We start from the raw sequence: 4,305 nt of genomic DNA, 5'->3' as shown, positions 1-4,305 counted from the left end.
GGTATATATCAATTCATTAACAATGCAATAAATGGAGGGTGTAGGGTGAACGGATCAAAGGTATTTTCTGTGATAAGATTGACAAAGAATGTAGTTAACTAGTGACAAGAAAGGTCTTCCAAGCAGAAATCAAAGTTATCATGGCAAGTGAAGGAGCAATAGACCTCAAGGCCAAGGCCAGTGGTTTAAGTCAAGAAAGAACAGCATACGCACTGAGTGGGTGGCAATTGAAGCGCTTTGGGATTCACGTGAGACACAAAAGTTTGGTAAATGTCAGTTCATGAGCAATGCAACAGATAGAAGGTATTGGGTCTGAACGGAGAAGAGGTATTTTCTGTGATAAGGATGATAGAGAAAGTGGTTAGCAAGGTCTTCGAGTAGAAGTAAAAGTTATTATGGGAAGTGGAGGAGCAATCGTCCTCAAAGTCAAGGCCACAAACTAACCACCGCATTTTAAACTGACAAGATTTTTCTTTGATTGAAACAGGTGCAGAAAATTTCGTTTGTTTCGGAGAAACCCTCCGTAAGGAAAAGCAAGCACCATACAGGTTTGACCGTAAATTTTCAGGACCAACCTGGAAAATGAGACCTAGTTTAAAATTCAAAACAATCAATGAGTAGCAAGATCAAGCATAAGTGTACCCCAAAAAAATATAAGTTGGCTTTAAAGTTTGCACACTTGAGATAGGATTCAATTAGGAGTTTTTAGAACCCTCCTGGATAATGGGACTTAGCTTTAAGATTTCCATTAGATAACAAGATTTAGCGTAATTTCTGTTGTAGGATAGTATAATTTAGCCGTAAAAGTTGTCACTCTTAAGATAAGACTTGATTTTGATTTTCAGGACCCTCCTGGATAATGGGATGTAGCTTTAATACTTTCTTAGATAACAAGATGCAGCGTAAGTAATACCTTCAGAAGATATAACTTAGATTTAAAATTTTCGTTTAATTAAGAGTTGTCAGGACCCTCCCTGGATAATAGGGTATAGTTTTAAGATCGGCTTAGATAACAAGATGTAGCGAAAGTAATACCTTTAGGAGATATAATTTAGATTTAAAATGGTCGTCCAATTAGGAGCTGTCAGGACCCTCATGAATAACGGGATCTAGCTTTCAAATTCTTAGTAATATTTGGTAATATGATTTAGTTTAACACTCACATATGTGCCCAGCTGCCAAACTGGGGCAGAAAATTTTCTTTGTTTCGTCTATTTTTGTTGAAATCAGGTACCCACTTGGAGAATAGGGAGAAGCAATTCAAGTTCAGCAATCAAGCGCCCACCTGGAGAGCACAAGAATACAGTTCAAGTTCAGCAATCAGGCGCCCACCTGGAGAGCATGAGAATACAATTCAAGTTCAGCAATCAGGCGCCCACATGGAGAGCACGGGAATACAGTTCAAGTTCAGCAGTCAGGCGCCCACCCGGAGAGCACGGGAATATAATTCAAGTTCAGCAGTCAGGTGCCCACCTAGAGAGCACGGGAATACAATTCAAGTTCAGCAGTTAGGAGCCCACCTGGAGAGCACGGGAATACAATTCAAGTTCAGCAATCAAGCGCCCACCTGGAGAGCACGAGAATACAGTTCAAGTTTTGGAAATCAGGCGTCCACCTGGAGAAAAGGAAAGAATCTTAGATAATAATTTGAATTCAGCAATCAGGCGTCCACCTGAAGAAAAGGGAAAGTGTCTCAGATCACAACTCAACAAAGGGACTTCACCGGGAGAATACAAGTCAACAAGGCAACAAGAATCACAAGATCAAGTTTGAAGATACAGATAGGATTTTTCTAATGTATAGATCATAGTTTAGTCTAGCTTCTTTTATTTTGTCCTGGTGTAATAAGGAGGTCAGTAAGCAGTAGCAGTAGCAGTAGCAGCAGCAATGAAATCACAGCTCATGGTAGTCCCAGCTACCAAAACTTTCCGAACTACACTGACCTGATTCCTTTATAGCCAAGGATATGTAGGCAACCTCGGAAGTATGGTGCGGTCAAATCTTTCAAAAATGCTTCTCGCGGAGTATTCAAACGGGCAAAAATCGCTCGTATGAGCTCACTTTATCTTTGCACGAAAACTCTTCGTGTTTCCGAGCAAAGAGGGGCAGCTGTGAGCATGTGATTTTTGCCATATATGAATTACTCCCACAAATTCAAAACAAAATAAATTTTTTTCATTATTTGCAATTTTGTAGATTTTTGTCGCATTTTTCGTTAATTGTTTGCATTTGTCTGCGCATGTTAACTTTGTCTAATTAATGAAAAATACAAAAAATATGATGCATTTGCATTTAGGACTTAATTCTACATTTTAGGATTAATTGGCAATTAGTTGTTTTATAAAATGGGAAAATCACAAAAAATGGTTTATTTTTGCATGGTTCAATTTTTAGATTTGAATTTTTGTTGGTTTTCTATTTAATTTGGTATTTAATTAGTTGTAATAATTATTAGGGTTAATTAATTTAATTTTCTAGGATAATTTGGTTTAGGAATTAAGTTGGGTTTTTGTTTTATTTTCATTTTTAGAAAAAAGAAAAGGAATTAAAAAGGTTTTTCCAATTTTGGGCTGTTTTTATTTAATTCTCTCAAACCCAAGTCAATTACCCCTTAAACCCGTCCAAAGCCAGCCCAAACCCGCCTTCACCCAGTCCGGTTTCCCTATACAAACCAAACGCCGTTATTTCATTATCCCTTGATCTGAGCGGTTGATCCCTGTAAATCCAATGAACCGGAATTGACCCCTCCCCAATATAAAACTGTCCGAACTCTACCCCCTCTCAAACTCATCTCTCTCAACCCTCCTCTTTAGAGACGCCCAAACCCTAGAAGCCGCCCCATTCTCCACCATGCCCGGTCAGCGGCGCCACTTTCGTTCACTACCAAAATTACACCCCATGAGCCCCGTGAACCCCCTCTTCCTAAATCACAGACCAGTTACCCTCGAATCTGCCCACAACCTCTCTAATCGGGATTTAAAGACGAACCCTAGAAATTCAAAAGAATCCTAAATCGAGTTTCGTTGTGTTTTCTGTTCTAAATTGATTCTATTCATGTGTTCTTGTTAAGAACACACGATTAACTTCAAAATCGGCCAGAACTTGGAAGGTTTGAAGACCCGTTCCGGCGCTCTGATTACCTGGAAGTTTCAGGTTACTTCCCTTTCCTTTTAAGTCAGTTTTCTTTTCACATTTTGTCGTCCTATCTTCTAATTCTTTTCTGGCCTTCATCTGTTTTCTTATTTTGTTTTAATACGTATGTTAGTTTAAACCACCTAGGTCATCTAGCCTGATTACTTAGGTTAGTTTCTATTTGTTAACTTCTTTACTCCTAGTCCGTTAATTGAATTTTTAAAAAGAGTTGTTCAAATCGTTTCTGGTTTTGTTTTCTTCAGTTAATTTGGCTTTGATTTGGGCCTGGGGTCATGCATTTAGATTTTAGAATCTTGGTTTGGTTTGGGTTTTGAGTGAATTCAGCCCAGGGTCAATTTGACCCATACCCCGTTTGGGCTACTTAGATAAATAACCAGGGGTTCAGGGGTAATTTGGGGTGATTGGGTAGAAGAATCTTTTATTAACTAACTAGGAAGCTTCCTATAAGCTAGGGTGGGAGGCTGTTTTGATAATTTGATAAATGCATTGAGGGTAGTTAAGTAAAAAGGAAAATTAGCTAAGGATTTCTGAGTTAAAAAACAAAATTGGAAAGGGAGTAAGGGGTAAAAACTAATTCCTAAAGGCTGCCCTACTGCCTTGCCTATAAAGGCATGCTTTCTTGCATTTCAATGCAAGGATTCAGAGATAAAAATTGGGCAAAAACTGAAACAGCTAAAAAACTCTTGAAACCACATTGACTTTCTTGCATTTCTTTGGGGAAAATTGCTCAAATCTTGCTCAGTTTTGCTTGTTTGATCCTCTTCATTAGTTTGAACTTCTGAAAACCTCGGAATTCTGCACTTGGGTTGAAAAAATGGTTTAATTTTGGGGATTCAAAGGCCTGGTTGAAACTGCTAGTTTGTGTTACTGCTTATTTGTTGTTTTAGCTGGTTCCTCAAGGCTTAATTGGCTGATTCCAACATTGTTCCATTGCTTTCTGCTGTTGCTGTTTACTTACTCTGCACTTCTTTTGTTTCCCTTTATTTCCAGGTATTTTCAGCATTATGGATATCACTTAATGTAATCTGAAGTTTGGGATTTAGAAATATGAAAAGCAGATGTTATTTGTAGTTCGAATCTCATTCCTTCTTCTTTCAATCTCATAGTGGCTGTAATATTTAGCTCTTGAACTGTTTTGACTAGTACATTGAT

This window comes from Nicotiana tabacum, chromosome 11, assembly GCF_000715075.1.
Source record: "Nicotiana tabacum cultivar K326 chromosome 11, ASM71507v2, whole genome shotgun sequence".
In the NCBI taxonomy this organism is placed as follows: domain Eukaryota; kingdom Viridiplantae; phylum Streptophyta; class Magnoliopsida; order Solanales; family Solanaceae; genus Nicotiana; species Nicotiana tabacum.
This window is presented reverse-complemented; position numbering follows the sequence as displayed.